Here is a 23,429-nt window from a genome sequence, read left to right as displayed (position 1 = left end):
AGGAATGTTATATGAATAGAATTATACGGTATGTAGCCTGTGGGGATTGGCTTTTTTCACTCAGTATAATTCTCTGGAGATGCATCCAGGTTGTGTGTGTCAGTAGTTTACTCCTTTTTATTGCTGAGTAGTATCCATGGTATGGATATATCACATTTGGTTGAACTTTTTTTAAAATTTATTTTACTTTAAGTTCTGGGTACATGTGCAGAACATGCAGTTTTGTTACACAGGTATACACGTGCCATGGTGGTTTGCTGCACCTATCAACCCGTTATCTAGGTTTTAAGCCCCGCATGCATTAGGTATTTGTCCTAATGCTCTCCCTTCCCTTGTCCCCTACCCCCCGACAGGCCCCCATGTGTAATTCTCCCCTACCTGTGTCCATGTGTTCTCACTGTTTAACTCTCACTTACGAGTGAGAACATGCAGTGTTTGGTTTTCTGTTCCTGTGTTAGTTTGCTGAGAATGATGGTTTCCAGGTTCATCCATGTCCCTGCAAAGGACATGAACTTATTCTTTTTTATGGCTGCACGGTATTCCGTGGTATATATGTGCCACATTTTCTTTATCCAGTCTATCATTGATGGGCATTTGGGTGGGTTCCAAATCTTTGCTATTGTAAATAGTGCTGCAATAAACATACGTGTGCATGTGTCTTTATAGTGGAATGATTTATAATCCTTTGGGTATATACCCAGTAATGAGATTGCTGGGTCAAATAATATTTCTGGTTCTAGATCTTTGAGGAATTGCCACACTGTCTTCCACAATGGTTGAACTAATTTACACTCCCACCAACAGTGTAAAAGCGTTCCTATTTCTCCACAGCCTCACCAGCATCTGTTGTTGTTGAACTATTTACTTGTTGAAAGACATTTGTGTTCTTCCAGTTTTTGACCATTATGAATACAGTTGTTAGAAACTTTCATGTGCCAGTTTCTATGTAGACATACATTTTCATTTCGCTGGAACAAATGAGTAAGAGTTCAGTTTTTTGGTCATGTAACATTTGGGTGTTTTGGTTTTTTTTTTTAAGAAACTGCCAAATTATTTTCCAGAGTGGCTGTACCATTGTGCTTTCTCACCAGCAATGTATGAGTAATCCAGTTTCTCCACATCTTTAGCAGAATTTAGTGTTGTCACTTTTTTGTTCCAGTCATTCTGATAGATGTGTAATGGTATTTCATTGTGGTTTTAAAATGCACTTAATGGCTGATGTAGTAGAGCATCTTTTCATGCATTTATGTGCCATCTGTATATCCTCTTCTGTGAAATGTCCGTTCATGTCTTCTCTTCTTTTTTTTTTTTTCTTTTTTTGAGACAGAGTCTCACTCTGTCGCCCAGGCTGGAGTCCAGTGGTGTGATTTTGGCTCACTTGCAACCTCTACCTCCCGGGTTCAAGCGATTATGCTCCTGTCTCAGCCTCCCAAGTAGCTGGAATTACAGGCACCTACCACCATGTCCAGCTAAATTTTGTATTTTTGGTAGAGACAGGATTTCACCATTGGCCAGGCTGGTCTCAAACTCCTGAGTTGAGATGATCCACCTGCCTTGGCCTCTCAAAGTACTGAGATTACAGGCGTGAGCCACCGCGCCCGGCCTCTCTTGCTCATTTTCTGATTGGATTGCTGGTTTATTTACTGTTCAGTTTTGAGAGTTTTTTATTTTTATTTTTATTTTTTTGAGACAGATTTTCCTTCTGTCGCCCAGGCTGGGGTGCAGTGGCGCGATCTTGGCTCACTGCAACCTCTGCTTCCGGGGTTCAAGCGATTCTTGCGCCTCAGCCTCCTGAGTAGCTGGGATTACAGGCATGTGCCATGATGCCTGGATAATTTTTGTATTGTTCTGAGAATTCTTTGTAGTTGTAGATATTAGTCTCTTGTCAGGTATGTGGTTTGCAAATAAATTCTCCCAGCATGAGGCCTGCCTTTTCATCCTCGTAACACTCTTTCACAGAGCATATGTGTTAAAATTTTTATGAATTTCAATTTATCACCTTTTCTTTTTATGGACTGTGCTGGTGGGGGCTCTAAGATAGGGCCAAGGTTTTGTTTTTTTCTGAGGTGTTTGGCTGCAGCACAGCAGTTATTGTCTAAAAGTTTTCTGTCTTCTTAGTCGTTAGCTAGGTTTTTCTCGGCACGTTTAGGTTTGTGCTCATTGGCATTTCCATGTTGCCATTGTCTTTAGTACCCAATCTGGGACATATAAGGCAAAAAGAAAACTGAGGGAACTCACCCCCATGTCACTCCTTGGGTCTTGAGCTCCCTAGTCTCTACCTTCTTCTCTCTACCACTCAGAGTTCTTTTGTTTTTTATACACTATCTAGAGTTTTAGTTGTACTTAATGGGAAAAATAGGGAAAAGTGTATCTACTCCATCTTCTCCAAAGAAAAAATTCTGCATTTAATTTTTATTAGGGATTTAGAAATAAAGTCAGATATAGGAATTTGGGATGTCAAATTTTTAAAAATAATAAGGCCAGTCTCAGTAAACTCTAAGAACACAGTTCCTTTGAAGTCAAAGTCAGGTTCATGGAGATGGATGTACACATAGAGGATTCACAGATCTAACTTAACACATTAAGACAAGCCACAGATAAGTAGGGAAATGTGTATGTTAATACAGGTCAAGAATAGTTGCTTTTAAGGTAGGCTGAACCAAATCAAAATAGAGGAAGTAACTATAGGAGTGTCATGAGCAGAGCTCTTTCTTTGCATCAATCTGGGAAGGCTATCTAGAGGAAATAATGTTTCAAGAGTTGCTTTACAGTATGGGAAAAGGATTTGCCAACTGGATGATTAAAAAATCTCCAAGATGTGATATTTTCTAGTGCATTTCAAATTTCAGATATTTTGGGTTTTTGTCTCTTAAAGTTTCACTTATTTTTTTTTTTCAGTTTTCCACTACTCTTCATTTTATGCATGTTTTCAACTACCTTATTAAATGAATGGAATATATTTATCACAGTGTTTCTCTGTGGAAAAAGCACTGAGTAGAAAATGGGTTGTGCAGGAGCTTTGAGATAAGTTGAAGAAGGTGATTGGGATGTAAAAGATGAGAGAAAAAAGGTAAAATTAGACTCAGAAGCTTTCAGATGAAAATCCATGTGCGTGCACACCTACACATACATTTTTTTGCAGAATGATTTGAGAACATATTATAGACACTGCCCTTTATCCCTAAATATTTCAGCCTGTCTTTTCTCAGCAAAATGTATAATTACTATCCAATAATCAAATTCAGGAATTTAATATTGATAACAATACTATTATCTAACATTCAGTATATATTCAAAAGTTGAACATTCAAATTTTGCGAATTTCTCCAATAATGTCCTTTATAGTAATTTCCTTTTCCCTCTAATTTACCATCCAATCTATGATTGTGTATTGCATTTAATTATCAGGTTTCTCTAGTCTTTAATCTGTAACAGCTTCTTAACCTTTCTTTGTCTTTTATGACATTAATATTTTTGAAGACTATGAGCAAGTTGTTTTGTAGAGTGTCTTTCAGTTGAGGTTTGATTCCATATGATTACATTCAAGTAATATATCTTTGGCATGAATACTACATAAGTGATGTGTGTCCTTTTTAGCATCAAGAAATGCATAATGTCAATTTATCTCATTATTGGTGATAACTTTGATTACTTGGTTAAGATAATGTCCCCCAGAGGTTTGCAGCTGTAAAGTTATCATTTCTCTCTTTATAATTAATGAGTACTCATTTCTGGCATTCTTTTCTCTCTTGTGTAAATCCAAATTTCCACCTCTTACAATTTTCCATCTGCCTGAAAATTTTTCTTTATCATTTTTTATAGGAAAGATCTGCTGTAAATAAATGTCTCAACTTTGCATAAAAATGTTTATTGGCTGGGTGCAGTGGCTCATGCCTGTAATCCCAGCACTTTGGGAAGCTGAGGCAGGTGGATCACTTGAGGTCAAAAATTCAAGAGCAGCCTGGCCAACATGGGGAAACCCTGTCTCTACTAAAAATACAAAAATTAGCCAGTCATGGTGGTGCACACCTCTAATTCCAGCTATGTGGGAGGCTGAAGCATGAGAATCACTTGAACCTGGGAAGCAGAGGTTGCAGTGAGCCGAGATCGCATGACTGCACTGCAGCCTGGGTGATGGAGTGAGACTCTGTCTCAAAAAAATAATAATAAAAATAAATAAAAATTAAAAAAATAAAAATGTCTTTACCTTCATTTTTGAAATACAGCTTTGTTGGAGAAATAATTCACTTTGGGAGGCTGAGGGAGGTGGATCACTTGAGGTCAAAAGTTCAAGACCAGCCTGGCCAACATGGCGAAATCCTGTCTCTACTAAAAATACAAACATTAGCCAGTTATGGTGGTGCACACCTCTAATTCCAGCTACTTGGGAGGCTGAAGCATGAGAATCAGTTGAACCTGGGAAGTGGAGGTTGCAGTGAGCCGAGATCGCATGACTGCACTGCAGCCTGGGTGATGGAGTGAGACTCTGTCTCAAAAAAATAAAAATAAAAATAAATTTTAAAACTAAAAATGTCTTTACTTTACCTTCATTTTTGAAATGCAGTTTTGTTGGAGAAAGAATTCTAGGTTTTTAGTTTTCTTCTTTCAGTAAAGATGCTTCTCCGTTGTCTTCTGGATTGCCTAGTTTCTGATGAGAAATATGTTGTAATTCTTAGTGTGCATCATGCCTTTCCTTTTATTCCCTTTTTTTGAGGGAGTAAAAAAGGGACTCAGGCTGGAGTGCAGCAGTGCAATCTCGGCTCATTGCAACCTCCAATTCCTGGGTTCTTGGGATTACAGGTGTGTGCCACCACACCTGGCTAATTTTTGTATTTTTAGTAGAGACAGGGTTTTGCTGTCTTGGCCAGGCTGGTCTCAAACTTCTGACCTAAAGTGATCTGCCCACCTCTGCCTCCCAAAGTGCTGGAATTATAGGCATGAACCACCATTCCTGGCCATATCATGCCTTTTCTGAATTCATTTGAAATTTTCTCTTTATTTCTAGTTTTCAGAAATTTGATTATAATGTTCTTCGGCATGGTTTTCTTTAGGTTTATACTGCTTCTGGAGGTGGTGGCTTAGATTATTTTAGATTTTTCTGCCTTCTAACAAAACTAATGAAAGCCATGAATTTCTCTCTAAGCATTGCTTTGCCTTCATACCATAAATTTTGATATGTTGTGTTTAATTTTCATCCAAACCAAGATGTTTTCGAAGTTCCCTTGTGATTTCTTCAATTACCCGTGGGTTATTTAGAAGTATGCTGTTTATTTTCTAACAATTTGAGATTTTCACAATTTCTTTCTGTTGACTTCTAATTGAATTCTGTTGTGATCAAAGAACATACTTCAAATAATTTCAGTCTTTTTAAATTTATTGAAACTTGTTTTATGGCCTAACCTATTGTCTATCCTGGAGAATGTTCTATAGGCACTTGAAAAAAAATGTGTATTCTGCTGTTGTTGGGGTTGTGTTCTACAAATGTCAGTTAGGTAAATTGGTTGATAGTGTTGTTCAAGTATTCTATATTCTTACTTGTTTACTGTTTAGCTCTATCAATTATTGAGAAGGGAGTATTGAAGTCTCCAACTGTAACTGCTGAACTGTCTATTGTTCCTTTCAATTCTGTTAGTTTTTGCTTTAAGTATTTTACAGCTCTATTATTAGATGCCTTTATACTTTTATAATTCTTGTATCTTCTTACTGATGTATTTTATCCTAATACAATCTCTTTTCTAGTAATATTTCTTGTCTGAGTGTTTGTCTGATATTAATATGACCACTTAAGTTTCTTGTGTTTACTGTAAATATGGTATGCCTTTCATCATCTGTATTAGCTGGGTTCTCCAGAAAACAGGATATATATATACACATACATATAACTAGATATATGTGCTATATAATACATCTTAATTATCACAATCTACTTCAGATTAATACTGATTTAATTTCAGGAAAATATAACAACTATGCTCAAATATAACTCAATTTTCACCTCTTTGTGCTAGTATTGTCATACATTTTAATCTACATGTGTTATAAACCCAGTAATAGTGTTATAATTATTGTTTTATACAATCTTATATTTTCAAAGAAATTTAGAAAGAGAAAATATGTTTATGTATATATTATATTTCATATATTTATAAATATATATTTATTGTAGATTATATTTCTTTATCTTTTTAATTTGTGCACGTATTTACTATTGCTGTGCTCTTTGCCCTGTGGATTTAATTTACCACCTGGTATCATTTTCTTTTAGCCTGAAGGACTTCCTTTGGTATTTCTTGTATGAAAGGTCAGCTAGCAACACATTCTCTGAGTTTTTGATAATCTGGAAATGTCCTTATTTTTAGTTTTGATGGATAGAGAATTCTTGATTAAAAGGTTTTTCTTTCAGCATTTTGAATATGTCACTCTACTGCCTTCTGTCCTCCATTATGTCTGATGAGAAGTCAACTATTAATCATACCTTTTTTCCCATGTAAAAGATGAGTCATTTTGCTATTACTTATTTCAAGATTTGTTTTCTTTGGTTTCAACTTTTTTTTTTTTTTTTTTTTGAGACGGAGTCTCACTCTGTAGCCCAGGCTGGAGTGCAGTGGTGCCGTCTCGGCTCACTGCAAGCTCCACCTCCCGGGTTCAAGCCATTCTCCTGTCTCAGCCTCCCGAGTACCTGGGACTACAGGCACGTGCCACCATGCCTGGCTAATTTTTTGTATTTTTTTTTTTTTAGTAGAGACGGGGTTTCACCGTGTTAGCCAGGATGGTCTCGATCTCCTGACCTAGTGATCCACCTGCCCCAGCCTCCCAAAGTGCTGGGATTACAGGTGTGAGCCACCGTGCCCGGCGGTTTCAACTTTTTTTACTATGATGTTTCCAGTGGTGTATCTTTTTTATTTTACTGTACGTGGGGTTTGTTGAACTTCTTGGATTTGAAGATTAATATTTGTAATCAATCCTGGAGAATTCAGTACTGTTAGTTATTTCTTTAAAAGTTTTTTTCTGAATATTTCTCTATCTCCTTACCTTCTGGTGCTCCTATCACAGGTACATGGGTATGCTTGATGCTGTCCCACAGGTCTTGGAGACTGGTAATTTTTCATCAATTTTTTTTTCTTTTTATTCTTCAGATTAAAAACTTTCTATTAATCTGTCTTCAAGTTGCTCATCTGCTAATTCAGTTTTGTTGTTGAGCCCATTTAGGGAATTTTTCATTTTAATTATTGTACTTCTCAACTCTAGAATTTCCATTTGATTCCTTTTTTAATAGATACTATTCTTTTATTGAGCTATTTTTAGACATTTTCAACTTTCTTTTAATTCTTTAAACATGTTTTCTTTAATTACTTGAATATATTTACAATAGCTTCTTAGAAGCCTTTACTCAATACAATATCTGGGCCTATAAAGTTAGTTTCTACTGATTGATTATTTTTCCCCTGAACGTGGGCCACATTTTCTTGTTCCCTTGTCTTATCTTTTTTTCTTTCCTTTTCTTTCTTTCTTTTCTTCTTCTTTCTTTCTTCTCTTTTCTTTTTCTCTTTCTTTCCTCTTTCTTTTTCTTTCTTTCATCTTCTTTCTCTTTCTTCCTTCTTTCTTTCTCCCTTCCTTTCTTCTTTTCTTTTTTCCTCCTTTCTTCCTTTCCTCCCCTCCTCCCTTCCTCCCTTTTTCCCTTTCTCTCTTTCTCTCTTTCCTTTTTTTTGAGACTGGATCTTGCTCTGTCACCCAGGCTGAAGTGCAGTGGCATAATCAGGGCTCACTGCAGCCTTAACCTCCCAGGCTCAATTGATCCTCCCGCCTCCGCCTCCCGAGTAGCTGGGACTACAGGCGCATGCCACCACGCCCAGGTCATTTTTGTATTTTCTATAGAGACAGGGTTTCACCATATTGCCCAGGCTGGGCTCCAGTGATCCAGCCACCTTGGCCTCCCAAAGTGCTGGGATTATAGGTGTGAGCCACCAAGCCCAGTCTTCTTGCATTCTTATAATTTTTGTCAATGCTATACTGTAGCAACTCTGCATTCTGATTTTTTCCCCTGATTAAAAAGAAATTTGTTTGAATTTAAATGGTGGAATCTTTTTCCCCTGTGGGTTTCAGGCCACTGCTGATGTCTCTGCTCAGATTTTTTATTCTGATTTTTATTTTTTATCCAGGCTAACTAGAGTTCATCACTGTATCAGTATAGCTTAGTGGTCAGCCAATGATTTGAGCAGAGATTTTGCTTAAACACCTTGAGTCCACAGGCATTCACTTACCCTTCTGCTGGCCTATCTATCTGTGGATTGAGGAGTGGGTACATTCAAAGTTCAGCTAGTTCTCAAGTGTGCCTTGACTTTTTTCTTTCCACTGGGGCTCGCTTGGGTTTTCTCTGTTTATGTGTATTGTTTTCTAGTCAGTTAGGGATGGGTGGAGAGCTAATCTAGATCATCTGTGGCTATGTCATTTCTAGGATCTCCTTGTCTACCTGTTCTCACTGATTGACCCAACTGTGATCAGAAACTCAAGCTAACAGAGTTGTGAGTTTCACCTCTTCATTTCCTACCAAACTTGCTTTTTTTTTTTTGACTGACAATGCTGCCATGCTTCCAATGCCTTTTGCTTCCTGTCCCAAGTCTAGTCTGCCGTCTCTGGCAGCAAAGCTTCTGATTTTTACAATCTGCCTCACCTTTTTAAGGTTATCATTCTCAGCACCTAAACTGGGAATAGGAGAATGGGAGTGGACCCAGGCAGGAAGACCACAGATTCCTGAGGTTCTGATCTGAGGTCCCAGCAATTTAAAAAAAAATCAATAAATGCCTCATAATTTATTTCCCTTTGGTCATTTTTCAGGGTCCTGAAATAGTTGTTTTTGACAATTTTGTCCAGATTATACTTGTTTTGTGAAAAGAGGACTTACCTACCTCTTAATTCTGCTATAGCCAGAAGCCCTGTCTACATGTTTGACAATTTTTTAATCGGATGCCAGACATTGTGCATTTACCTTGTTTGTTGCTGGATTTTGTTTTTATCTGTGTAACTAACGATGGATTTTATTCTGGTGCACAGTTGTTACTTGGCTTCATTTGGCTTATTTTGAGGCTTACTTTTAAGCTTTGTTAAGACAGATCCAGAGCAGCCTTTAGGTGAGAGCTAATTTAACGTTACTATTAAGGTGTTGCCCTTTCAAGAACTCTACTCAAGTCCTCACGTACTATGAGTTCTTTTTTTTTTTCTTTCAACTTTTAAGTTCCAGGGTATATATGCAGGATGTGCAGGTTTGTTACATAGTAGGTAAACGTGTGCCGTGGTGGTACGCTCCACAGATCAACCATCACCTAGGTATTAAGCACAGCATCCATTAGCTATTCTTCCCGATGCTCTCCCTCCACCCACCCCACCAACAGGCCCCTCCACCTGTTCATGTGTTCTCATCGTTCAGCTCCCACTTATGAGTGAGAACATGCAGTGTTTGGTTTTCTGTTCCTGCGTTAGTTTGCTGAGGATAACAACTTCCAGCTCTACCCATGTCCCTGGAAAGGCCATGATCTCATTCCTTTTTATATCTGCAGAGCATTCCATGCTGTTTATGTACCACATTTTCTTTATCTAGTCTTCATCAGTAGGCATTGGGATGATTCCACGTCTTTGCTATTGTTAATAGTGCTGCAGTGAACATATGCATGCATGCATCTTTATAATAGAATGATTTATATTCCTTTGGGTATATACTCAGTAATGGGATTGCCTCTAGATCTTTGAGGAATCGCCACAGCGTCTTCGACAATGGTTGAGCTAATTTACATTCCCACCAACAGTGTAAACGCATTCTTTTCTCCTCATCCTCGCCAGTATCTGTTGTTTCTTGACTTTTTAATAATTGCCATTCTGACTGGGTGAGATGGTATCTCATTGTGGTTTGGGGTTGCATTTCTCTAATGATCAGTGATGTTGAGCTTTTTTTCAGTTTTGTTGGCCACATGAATGTCTTCTTTTGAGAAGTGTCTGTTCATGTCCTTTGCCTATTTTTTAATGGGGTTTTTTTTCCTGTAAATTTGTTTAGGTTCCTTGTAGACTCTGGATATCAGGCCTTTGTCAGTTGGATAGATTGCAAAAATTTTCTCCCATTCTATGGGGTGTTTGTTTGCTCTAGTGATAGTTTCTTTTGCTGCTGAGTTCTTTTTACTCTGAGTGGTAGAAGCATAAACTATTTTAAGATCTATGAATTGTTCTGCCTACTCCTTTCAGTTGGTTCTTTCTCTGGCTTAGGGTAGATTCTCTATGTACGTTATAGATTAATACTCAGCGAGAGACTTGATGAGATTTCTCTGCAGACTTTCGGAGTGCACTCTCTCCTTATGCTGCTCACATCTTCTCCAATACTCTACTCCACAAATTCTAGCCATCTTAATCTTGCCTAGCTAGATCTCTATCTATGAAATTCATGGAGATCTGTTTGGTTTACCCCTCCCAGTAATATGAACTAGAAACTGCCTGCAATTGTAGGGCTCACCTTGTTTGTTTCCCTTCTCCCAGGGACTATAGTCTTGTACTACCTGTCTGAAATAATTATTTTATATATTTTGTTCATTTTTCTCATCTCTTAGGGAAGGAGAGTAGATATTATCTCTGTTAATCCATTTTGGCTGAAAATAAAAGCTAAAAAATTTTAATTAGGGAAGAGAAGTCAGTTTGTTCATGATTTGAGATTACTGTGGTTGCTTTGTAGATAATGAATTATATGGAAGTAAGATTTGTCAGTTAGGAGGTTTTAAGTAGTAGTCCAGGGCAGAGATGAATGGTTGCCTGGCCTAAAGAAGTTGTGGTTAATTAAAAGAAAAAAAAAAAGATAGATTGAAATATGTCTTGGACGTAAAATGGATAAGACCTGCTGATTATTTGGATGTAGCAGGCGATGAAGGAAAGTGAGCAGAAAAGGATGACTCCTGACTAGCCTGAAGCCCAGCCAATTTTTATTTCCTTTAGCCTCTTTCAAACCTGTAACTTGGCTTCTTATTCTGCCTTTACCATTCTGTTCTTTGAGCCCAATTTCCTTCCCTATTTCTTGCTTCCTTCTTTGACAACAGAAAATGTTGAATGGTCAACCCTGTAAATATGGAAGAGAATGTATTAGTTATGTATTTGATGGGCACTGAAGCCCCAGTAGAGACAACTGATTCCGTGGCCCATGTCAAATGGCCCCAAAGAGTAGACGAGGACTCAACAGAACCAAATCAGGTAGGATGTATAGGATCCACTGTTATAATCCAATCAGCAAGATTTCAGGCAAGCAAACAAAGACTTAAAATAGGTCTCACTTTAAGGAGTGTTCCAAAAAAGGGAAGAGTTCTCCCATTGATTGAGGCTTTAGCTGAGGAAAGCTCAGAGCCATGTGGTTGGCCCTATCCTGCGACTGACAGTCATAGCAAGCATAACTTACCTAGATTTGAGGGGTTTTCTTGTTTATCCCAGTAGTCCGTGGCATTTGTGTTCAAAACAAGAGTCACTGCCCTTAAGAAGACTGGCCTTTAATTACAGGCTTTGTATTGGGAGATCCCAGAGCATGGAGTGCAAGAGGCCAGGGAGATATCTTAAACTTTGTGTCAATGCATTGAACAAAAACCAGTCACCCTTGAGGACTGGGCGTGAGTCTGGAGATGGAAATCAGGCTGTTCCTGGGAGTCTCTGGACTTCCTCTGCAGTACTTAGTGCCACATAGTTTAACACGGCATTATTCTGTGCATTATTCTATAACTGCTTTGTTATGTCTCAGTTTTTAAATCTTCAGTTAGTTTCTGAGGGCTGCCACAATAAAGTACCACAAACTGGGTGGCTTAACATAAATTTATTGTCTCACAGTTCTGGAGGCTGGAAGTTCAAAATCAAGGTGTCAACAGGGCTATGTTTTTCTTCCATCAGCAAGAAAGACTGCTCAGGGACTGGTATTTACTTTATTGGACCAGTTATGTCAAGTCTAAAGCTACATTTTCCTATGAAACCTATAGGGAAGAATTCTGCTTTGACTCATTTAGCTTCTGTGTTTGCTGGAATCCTTGGCATTCCTTGGCTGATACGTGCGTCATTCCAAACTCTTCCTCTGTTGTCACATAGCTATCTTCTTCCTCTTTGTCTCTGCACCTTTTCTTCTCTTCTTATAAGGACACCAGTTGGTTATATTGGATTAGGGACTCATCCTACTCTAGTATGACTTCTTCTTAACTAACACATCTTCAGTAACCCTATTCTTAAATAAGGTCACATTCCGAGGCACTGGGAGTTAGGACTTTTTTTTTTTTTTTTTTTTTTTTTTGAGACGGAGTCTCGTTCTGTCGCCCAGGCTGGAGTGCAGTGGCGCGATCTCGGCTCACTACAAGCTCCGCCTCCCGGGTTCACGCCATTCTCCTGCCTCAGCCTCCCGAGTAGCTGGGCTACAGGCGCCTGCCACCACGCCCGGCTAATTTTTTTTTTTTGTATTTTTAGTAGAGATGGGGTTTCACCGTGTTAGCCAGGATGGTCTTGATCTCCTGACCTCGTGATCCGCCCGCCTCGGCCTCCCAAAGTGCTAGGATCACAGGCGTGAGCTACCGCGCCCGGCCGGGAGTTAGGACTTTCACATCTCTTTCTGGGAGACACAATTCAACCTATAAGGTTGAGGACCGTGTCTCAGACTTTCTTCACTCCAAGGAAACTTAGAGCACTGCTAGGCAGTTTTCTGCTTTGGGTAGAACTGAAGGAAAATTAAGGACTATGATTTCTTTTAAATAAACAGATTTCAGCTGGGCACAGTGGCTCACACCTATAATCCCAGCACTTTGGAAGGTCAAGCCAGGAGGATCTCTTGAGCCCAGGAGTATGAGGTTACAGTAAACTATGATCAACTCCACTGCACTCCAGTCTGGACAACAGAGTGAGACCCTGTCTCTAAAAAAATAAAATAAATTAAAATAAAATGAAACAAATTTTATATAAGGATATAATATGTTTAATTGTAACAGAATAGTACTTCGATATTAACTGATATAAGTCCCCTATGATTCTTTTTATTTATCTTACAGCCCTTCCCTCATTCTTGAGATATAGATTGTCTTAGGAAAGGTTGTTGCAGAAAAATCGGAGAACAAAAGAGTGAAATTTTACCTTTTGAGTTTTAAAAGCTTAGGTCCAGAAAGAAGGCAAAAACATTTATAATAATATTTGATTAATCAAAGATAATTCTTTCTCCCTCTTTTCTATCTGAGATTAGATAAAGTGTCCAGAACTGCGGGAGGAATAAGAGGAGCATCTGAGAGAAAGCAGGACCAGCTTTTTGTTCCTCAGCAGGGGTCATGTGGCTTGCCCCCAGGTCAATTCCTGAGGAGTATGAAGGAAGCGAGATCTTCCCCAGATGGGAATAGGGATTTAGGAGAAGAGGAAGATTATATCTTGCTTTCAGGGAAGTCTTAATACTTGTAGAATTTTCCTGTCCAGGTAGGATAGAAGCAGAGTTGAGTGTTTCCTCTATCTCTGAGAGGGACACCGAAGTACTCAAGGTAGAGCCAGCCTGGAGAGACCTAGTGGCCAGGAGCAAGAGGCTGAGAAGGGCTCTGGGACCAAGGCCCAGCTAAATGATGGACATCTCAACACATGCAGTTACAGAGATGACGGTGCCTCCCTTCCTATGCCTCAAACTCATGTAATCCCAAAGATAGGTCCCTGGATTGACTCACTAGCTTTCTACTACTATATGGAATGAGGCTTATAAAGCAAATTATGTTTGGTTATTAAAAAATAAAGTTAATTTCTTTCAATCCTTAATTTGTGACCTGAGATTTATTTCAACTCCATAAAGAAAATGATCATTCTACACTTGCAAGCTGCCTCATATTTGTAGGTGGCCAGTGGGAACTGAAACTGTTCTCTGGGCAGCCAAGTGTAACATCAGCATTTTCTCAGACCACAGAAGTTATTTCTGAGATTTCACCGATTCAGTCTCCAGGAAAGAGGGAAAGAGAAAAGCAAGGAGTGGGAGGGGATAAGGGTATGTGATTAAACCATTTAAATTATGTTTTAAAGTTTTGACTTATTGTTCTGAAAGGGACTCTGGCCCTTTTAGAGAGGAAGTTCTAAGAAGCTCTGAAACTTGAGGTACCTGCAAAGATAGCTGTTGTTGCTAAGGAACAAGTGTGTTTCAATTGTAGTATCAATGTCACCAGCTCCTGCTCAAATGGCAAAAAGTAAAGGAAAGATGTAAAATCAGCAGTGGGGAAGGAACAGTTCAGTGTGATAGGCCATGGGTTATTATTTAAAATTGTCTCTTCTCTGAAAAAATATGGCTTCACATTTGAGGATGTCTCATAATTGTTCCCATAAGGTAAATATACCGGTCTCTGAATAGTTTCCCTTTGATGGAAGAGGAGAGAAAAGTAGGAAGACAGGGAAGGGAGTAGAAGCCAAGTGGCATAACTGACCTAATTAAAGGACATTTTGGGGGAAGAGGTCACAGTCAGTCATAGCCTTTGGAATTAGACTGAGTTTTAAGTATTGGTTTTGCTAATAACTAAATGACCTGAATGACCTGGGGCAAATAATTTTTAACTATTCCCCCACCTTGAGTTTCCAATCTGTAAAATAGGATGTGTTGTATTAAGATCTCATGAATTTTGCTATTTTGGCTCTTGATATTTATTTCTAAATCATTCATGATTTTTTTTTTTTTGAAACAGGGTCTTGCTCTGTGGCCCAGGCTGGAGAGCAGTGGTATGATCATAACTCACCACAGCCTCCAACTCCTGGGCTCAAGTGATCCTTCCACCTCAGCCTCCTGAGTAGCTGGGACTATAGGCATGCACCACCACACCTGGCTAATTTAAAAACTTTTTTTGGTGGCGTCTTGCTATGTTGCCCAGGTTGGTCTCAAACTTCTGAGTCAAGTGATCCTCTTGCCTCAGCTTCCCAAAGTGCTGGGATTACAAGTGTGAGCCACTGCACTTGACAACTTTCAATTTTATTTCAATAACCCAAGGTGGTAGGCAGCCTCTGCAGTGGTCCCTAAAGATCCCCATTTCCTGGTATTCATGCTCTTGTGTAATCTCTTCTCCTTGAGTATGGGGTTGGCCTAATGACTTGCTTCTAATGAACAGACTATGGCAGAAATAATGCAGAAATAATGGGACAACACTTCCTATATTAGGTTATAAAATGACTATGACTTCTCTCTTTGTTTCATTCTCTTTCTCTTTCTTTCTTTCCTTCTCTTGGATCACTTGCACTGAGGGAAGCATGTTGTCATATTGAGAGCAATTCTGTGGAGATGCCCATGTGGTATGGTGAGGGACTGAGACCCTCAGACAAACAGGAAGACATTGTGGATCCTTCATCCACAATCACGTTTTGAGAAAACTGCAGCCTCAGGCAACAGTTTAGCTGCAATCCTGTCTTTGAGCCAGAGGTACCCAAGTAAGCCACTCCCAGACTCTTGACCCATAGAAACTGGGAGATAATAAATGTTTGGTTTTTTAGCTTCTAAGTTTCAGGATAATTTGTTATGCAGCAATAGAGAACTAATACATGGCTCCGGTCCATCTCACAGTGGGCCCAATGTGTCCTGAAATCATTGTGTGTTTATTTCCCCAGTTCCAGAATGCATAATTAGAATAGACATACTCAGTAACTAGCAGAATCCCCGTAGTGGTTTCCTGACACCTGAAATGAGGGCTATAATGGTAGGAAACACCAAGTGGAAGCCATTTTGTAAGCTGTCTCTACTTACAAAAACACTAAACTAAAAGCAATACTGCATTCTTGGAGGAATAGCAGAGATTAGTGGCACTAAAAGGAATTGAAAGATGCAGAGGCCATGATTCAGCCAGATTGACAATGGACTACTTAATCAGGTACTGACTCCCATTGTAGTTGTTTTTCTAGATGTAGTTTTGTTGCTGGAGCAAATTAACAAATCCCTGGTATGCAGCTATTAATCTGGCACATGCTTTTATCTTTATACCTGTTAGTACAGACCATCAAAAGAAGTTGACTTTCATCTGGCAAGACAGCAATAATACGTCTTCACTGTCTTACCTCAGGTATATCAACTTTTTAGCCCGCTGTCATAAACTGGTCTGCAAAGACCTTGATTTACTTTTCCATGGGACATCATTAAATTGATGATACTATGCTTATTGGACATAGTGAGCAGAAAGTAGCAACTACTTACTTTAGACACATCAATAAGACATTTGGGTGCCAGAGAGTGCAGAAGATAAATCCCAGAGAAATTTGAGGATCTGCTACTTTGGTGAAATTTCTAGGGGTCCAATTATCTGATATATGAAGGGATTTCTCTTTGTCAGTGAAGGTCAAATTGCTGCATCAAGCTTCGGTTACTATTAAGAAAGAGGCGTGATGCCTACTGGGTCTCTTTGGCATTTGAAGGCAATATATTTCTCATTTACACATATTACTTTTACTCATTTACTTAGTGACCTGAAAAGCTATCTGTTTTATGTAGGTCCCAGTGTAAGAGTAAGCTCTACAATGGCCCAACCTGGAATGCAAGCTGTTCTGCCAATTGGAACATGTGATTTAGAAGACCTGAAGATACTTGTAGTATTAGTGGTTCATAGAGATTCTGTTGGGAGCCTTTGGCCGGCTGCTATAGGTGAATCCCAGCAGAGACCCTTAGAAATTTTTGGCAAAGCCATACCATTCTCTGGGGGTGACTATTTTCCTTTTGAGAAATGGCTTTTGACTTGCTACTGGGCTTCAGAGGCTGAACATATGACCCTGAGCTACAAAGTTACCACATGGCCTGAGCTGCCTATTGTGGGTACTGTCTGCCCTACTAAGCCATAAAGTTGGACATGGACAGCAGCACTCCATTATCAAATGGAAGTGGTATCAATAAGATCGAATTTAAGCAGGTCTTGGAGGCACAAGTAATTTGCCTGAGGAAGTAGCTCAGATGCCCATGTCTTCTATTGATGCTACATTTACTTCTTTCCTTCAACCACACTTATGGCCTCATGAGGAGTTCCCCACGATCAGTTGACTGAGGAAGAAAACACTTGAGGTTTGTTTACTGCCCATTCTTCGTGATATTCAGGTACCATCTGGAAGTGGATAGCTGTAACACTATAATCCCACTTTGGGACAGCCCTGAAAGACTGTCTTAAAGGGAAATCTTTCCTGTAGGTGGGATTTTGAACAGGATATCTGTTGTTCATTTTGCCTAGGATGATAGATGGCTAGACATATGGGTCTACATTAGTTCATGGGCATGGCTATGTAGACCATGAACTACATTGGCTGGATGTTCAGGGACTTGGAAGGCACAATTGGAAAACTGATACGTGGAGAAGAGATACACGAATAGATCTCTGCAACTGGACACAGAATATGAAGATATTTGTGTCCCACATGAGTGCTCACCAAAAGGTGACTCAGTAAAGGAGGATTTTGATGATCTGTTCTGTGGATGTCAGTCAGCCTTCTCCAGTCACTCCTGTTGTTGCCCATAGGGTTCATGAACAAATGAAGGTTATTCTGGGCTCACCATCATGAACTTTCACTCACCAGGGCCTATTTGCACACAATTTCTGTTAAAGGCAGAGACCAACGCCAGCCCCCAATATGGCACTATTCTTTGGGGTGATCAGCCAGCTACTTGGTGGCAGGCTGATTACATTGGTCTGTTTCCATCACAGAAGGGACAGCACTTTGTTCTTACTCAATATGGAATTGCCTTTTCTGCTTGAAATGCTTCTGCCAAAACTACCATTTTGAACTGTCATAATACTTTATATAAATAGCATCACCATTAACCAAGAAGCTCACTTCACAGCAAATGAAGTGAGGCAATGGACTCATGCTCATGGAGTTCACTAGTCGTACCATGTTACCCATTATTCTGAAGCAATCGATGTGTTAAAATGGTAGAATAGTCTTTTAAAGGCTCAGTTATCACACTAGCTGGGTGGCAACACCTTGTGGGACTGGGTCAAGGTCCTTCAGGTTGTGGTTAATGTTCTAAATCAATATCCATTCTATAGTGCTATTTCTACCATAGCAAGCTTTACAAGTCTAGGAAGCAAAAGGTAGAAATGGAAGTTGTTGTTCTCATGATCATCCCTAGTGATCCACTAGCACAACTTTTTTTCATCTCCACAATTTTAGGCTCTACTGCTCTAGAAGTCTTAGTTCCAAAGGATGAAATGCTTCCACCAGGGGCACAATGATTCCATTGAACACTCAGTTGAGAAGACTGCCACTTGGCCGCTTTGAGCTCCTAATGCCACTGAATCGATGGCATATAAAGAAAGGGGTTACTACACTGGCTGTGTTGACTGATCTTGACTATCAAGGGAAAATTAAGTTGTTACCATGGAATGAATGGCTATGTCTAGAATGCAGGAGACCCTCTAGGGAAACTTTTAGTATACTCATATTTTGTGATTATTAAGTCAGGGTAAAACTACAACAACCTCCAGTTGAAGCAGAACTGTTAATGGTCAAACCTTTTAGGAATAAATTGGAAACAGATAAGGAACTGTGACTAGTTACAGGGCTTGATAAGGAAATATGAATGCTTAGTAGAAGAAGGCAGTTATAAATACCAGCTATGACCACATGAACATTGCAGAAAAGAGGACTACAATAGTTGTGAATACTTACTTCGATGTGCATATTATGTATATATTAACCAAATATTTATGTTTTCTTCCTTCCTTCTCATCTCCTTATCTAATATAGCATATGCTAAGTTAACTTTTTTCTCAATACTTAAGTTACAAGATATCAAAAAGTGACATGTGAATCAATTAGGAGAAGAATAAAAGACCACCCAAATCAAAAAGAGGACTTTTTATTCTCTTTTGATAAAAGAATTAACGCAGGGCTCAACAAACTGGCTCATGAGCTGGTCATCTATTTTTATAAAGAAGTTTTTCTTGGAACACAGTCATATTCATTCACTTATGCATTTTCTATGGCTGCTTTCATGATACAATGCTAGCATTGAATAGTTGCAACAGAAACTATGTGACCTATAAAACCTAAAATATTTGCTATTTGGCTCTTTAAGAAAAAGTCTCTGACCCCTGAGTGACCATATTTTTGGTTGCATGGCGATAATTGTATTATGTTAGTCAGAAGCATGACTTTATTATTTCCTTTATTTGGAGGTTAACTATGGAGATATGTATGCCTGCAAACTTGGCAAAAGATAGACTGAAGTGGCTTTGTAATGTGTTGCCTTGACTAGGCTGAACTACATTTCCCAGAATTCCCTTTCTTGAATGTTTCCAGTTAGGTTGTATTACAAGAGAGATTCCCCTGGGGGATTTGGAGACTGTAAATGAAGCAATAGCCATTTTGAAATTCACATATCTTGTCTGTTTCCTTGTTGGTGTGGGCAGTGGCCAGGACTGGAACTGCTCCATCTTCCCCTGGATCCTCCTTCAGCTTCTCTGACTCTTGGGCCAGGAGTGTGTGTGTATGTGTGTGTGTGTGTGCGCGTGTGTGTGCGTGTGCCTAGTTTCATGACAAAGGGCCGTGGCTTCTGCATGACCAAGGTCAGAGGCAACAAGTACAAACACAGGTTTTTGCCTGTCTTATTGGCTCAAGCTTGTGCTTATGGGTTCCAGCTTGTTCTTGCTCTCCCTACTTTGCATCTTGACTGCCTGCCCTGAGGACTTCCAGCTTCAGCATTAGATGCAATGACAATACCCTTACAGAGACTAGTATTCAACCAGCAACCACAACTGCATAAGGTAAAACCTCTGTAACACATTTATATATTTCTTAAGGGGTCAATATCTTTGATTAAACCCTGACTGATACATGCAATAAGCATTTATAAAAAGGCATTTAAATGTTCTAAATAGATCAATTTTTTTTGCTATCCTTTTGTTGTTAATTTCTAAGATTTTTGCATTTTTTCAATAAATATGCTTGTATGAATGCTGCTTTTTGTTTATGAACATTTTCTTTATAGCCTAATACATGGTTAGTTGTAACTCTTTCCACATATGTTTCTGAACAATGTGTAATCTCTGTTGAGTGCAAAGCTCTATATAACTTGTTACCATGTTATTAACTCTTGCTATGCTTAATGTTGTGTTTTCGATATCTTTTATAGAGAAGTGTGTTAACTTTTAACATGATAGTCATTCTGTCGATTTCTCCTTGTAAAATGCTAGAATCTTTTCTCTTCATATTTTTTGAAACTATATTGTTAGGTGCATGGAAGTTCATGACTAATATAGTTTCTTGGTGGATTGTATATTTTATCAACATGAAATACCCATTTTTACCCCTTTTAATGTTTTTATACTGCATTAATATTTGCCATTTCTATTATATAATAATTGAGATAATATATAATGTGCTTGGTCTCTCATGTCTGACAACAGTAAGCAGGCAATAAATAGAGGCTGCTATTATTTTTGTCATCCTTGTAATAAATATTATTCTATGTCCCACAGTGTGCAGATTGGTCTCTTTGGGAGACAAAGAGGGAAAGAAAGGACTAAAGGAATTCAGATTAAGAAAGAGAGCAACTGCCTCTCAGGCACTGCATAATGATGCTTAGAGTTTCTTCTCCTCTAAACAAGGTGATGGAAACTCCAGGGAAGAGAGGCCTCAGGCTTGGACAGATCACCAGAAAGCCTGCCAAAAGAGTCTTCCTAGGCAGCCAAGAGAATACAGCAGAAACAGATTTTCTTGTTGGATCTTGGCCTTTTTGCTTTTGAGGCCTAGCTGAAACTAGGAAGGGTAAAAGCAAAACAAGGTCAGACCTAATAGTAAGTGTGTTCCTGTGGCTGGAAGGTTAGAATTATCTCTTCAGAGATCCCCTTGAATTTACATATATTTATTCTAATTCTGATAATAACCCTCTGACGTAGGACTGATGCATTTCATTTCCAGATGAGGAAACTGGTGTTCACAGAGGCAAGAGATGTGGTCAAAGTCTCAGAGCCAGTAAATGCAGAGCCAGGGTTTGAGTGCAGCTATAGCTCCAGAATCCACTCTTTCCACTCTGTCATGCTGCTCCTCAGAGCAGCTCTCAGTGAGTCATCTTGGTGAGGGGCAATGAATTTGGGGTCAGGAGCAACCTTCAGCAAGAGCTGAGATAAAAGTGCAAACTAGAGAGTAAGCCACAAAAGAAATAGAAGTGTTTCGAAATGTTGGAGAAAGGCTTAGGCCCATGTTGAAGCTACTCCCTGAACTCTGTGCCCTCTTCCAAATGGACAGAACTGTGATGAGAGACACAACGATAATTCCTCTGAATGATGTTTCTCAGGTCTGAAGAGATGGAATGCACTGGGGATTCTCTCAGCCTTGCCATTTGAGAATGGAGAATCAGGGAGAAAGCGAAGGGCTGGAATTAGAAATTCAAATGCAATCTGATGAAACCACTTTCGACTCCACAGTTATTAACCCCAAGCTGGCTCATTCCTTTAAATCTTGAGCCTGTCTCAAATGTAGTAAACATTAAGCACCAGAAATTACTGATCTCTCTTTCCATATGGCCAGTGCATCTCCACCTCTGGAATGGAAGAAGCAATAAATGCTGAATAAGACATTTCTTTAGGAAAGACCAAGAGCAAACACATTCCAAAGATGAGGAACTTTGTGAAAAATGTAGACCCAGTGCAGGAAACAAACAGGTTGCTTTGAAGGATCTGCTAGGGATTTTTTTTTTTTTTAAACTAGGGAAGTTTGCCCCAGGCACATTCATTCAAATAATAAAACGAGAATGGTGTTTGCAAGAATTTAAAAAGGTCCTTAAACTCCTTTCTAGTCAGAATAGATTATTACAAAATGTTCAAGATAGCTCTTCAGAATTTCATTTGATGACCTTGACATGAATTTAAAGCAAATCTCTGCCTTAAAACTTGTATTGGTAGAGTGATTAAAAGTATGTGATGTTCTTTGCAGAGAGGTGTTCATTTGATGGGAAACTGGAGAAAAGCTTTTTCCTAACAATGTTATTGCAGCTCTTTGCAAGAACTTTAGTAAATTCTGGCTTCTGTCCTAGGTTAAGTTAATTAGTAGTAAGTAATTAGTACTATAGGTAAAGATAATTAGTGTATATAAGATAATGATTGAAGTTAAATCAACCAAGGATGGGGATGGAAAGGTGCGGGGGGATGGCACAGGCCAAGTTCTGGAATTAATTGCCAGAGGCAAAGTGAGTGAGGCTCCTGAATAGGCTCTGGGCCATATGGTAATCAGAATGATCTGCTCTAAAGAGATCTTTGATGTTGGTTTATTCTTCATGGGATTCCTGGGATTGAAAGACAAGGGCAGCCTTCTAAAGCCCTACTTGATTTGCAATTTTTTTATAAAATAGGTCTAGTGAATAATACCTAATTTTCATTACTCCCAAATTAAGTTACAGCATTTCACCCAATTTCTACCTGGATGAATTCAGTCCATGAAAAGGGTCAAACTCTGTAAAATATTTGAAGAGAGTTATTCTGAGCCAAGTATGAGTAACTATGGCTGGTGACACAGCCCTCAGGAGATGCTGAGAACACGTGTTTAAGTTGGTAGGGGTGCAGCTTGGCTTTATACATTTTAGGGAGACATGAGACATCAATCAAATACATTTAAGATATACATTGGTTCAGTCCAGAAAGGCAGGACAACTCCAAGCTTCCAGGTTATAGGTAGATTTAAAATTTTCTGATTGGCAATTGGTTGAGTTATTATCCATAGAAAGGAATTGTCTAGGTTATGATAAGTGGTTGTGGAGATCAAACTTCTATCATGCAGATGAAGCCTCCAGATAGCAGGTTTCAGAGAGAATAAATTGTAAATGTTTCTTATCAGACTTAAGGTCTGCCTTGATGTTAATGCTGGAGGGTATAAAAAGGCACGTCAGACCCTCACTTCCAGTCAAGGCCTGAACCAGTCTTTCAGGTTAAATTTTAGAGCACACCAGCAGATGAGGAAGTCCATTCAGATGGCTGGGGGCGGCTTAGAATTTTGTTTTTGGTTTTCAATTCACAACGCAGAACTCTTTCATTGAAGAAGTTGTTACCGGAAAGTGGTCCCCATCCGGACCCCAACAGAGGGTTCTTGGATCTCATGCAAGAAAGAATTCAGGGTGAGTCCATAGAGTAGAGTGAAAGCAAGTTTATTAAGAAAGTAAAGGAATAAAAGAATGGCTACTCCATAGACAGAGCCGCCCTGAGGGCGGCTGGTTGCTCATTTTTATGGTTATTTCTTGATGATATGCTAAACAAGGGGCGGATTATTTATGCCTCCCCTTTTTAGACCATATAGGGCAACTTCCTGATGTTGCCATGGCGTTTGTAAACTGTCATGGCACCGGTGGGAGTGTAGCAGTGAGGATGACCAGAGGACACTCTCATCACCATCTTGGTTTTGGTGGGTTTTAGCTGGCTTCTTTACTGCAGCCTATTTTATCAGCAAGGTCTTTATGACCTGATCTTGTGTTGACC

Source organism: Pongo pygmaeus, chromosome 12 (genome assembly GCF_028885625.2).
Source record: "Pongo pygmaeus isolate AG05252 chromosome 12, NHGRI_mPonPyg2-v2.0_pri, whole genome shotgun sequence".
NCBI lineage: Eukaryota > Metazoa > Chordata > Mammalia > Primates > Hominidae > Pongo > Pongo pygmaeus.
This window is presented reverse-complemented; position numbering follows the sequence as displayed.